Below are 242 nucleotides of genomic sequence, written 5' to 3' on the forward strand. Positions count from 1 at the left end.
GTGAATTTGTGAACATCTTCTTTTGCATATTCACTGTAAAGAGCCATTCCTCCTCCAACTGCCAACTATTGATCCAGACACAATAGGATATACAGTTTTAGATTGCAAGGTAACTGTCCACTTCACCGAAATACCCCAAGTGTTCAAAACCGTTTTTCAAAATGGGAAAGGTTATTTTCGGCCACTTGCAAAGTCACATGCTGGTATCTGTTTCTTTGGCCTCTCCCCATATAGCAATAGCT

This window comes from Etheostoma cragini, chromosome 18 (assembly GCF_013103735.1).
Source record: "Etheostoma cragini isolate CJK2018 chromosome 18, CSU_Ecrag_1.0, whole genome shotgun sequence".
NCBI classification, from domain to species: Eukaryota; Metazoa; Chordata; class Actinopteri; order Perciformes; family Percidae; genus Etheostoma; species Etheostoma cragini.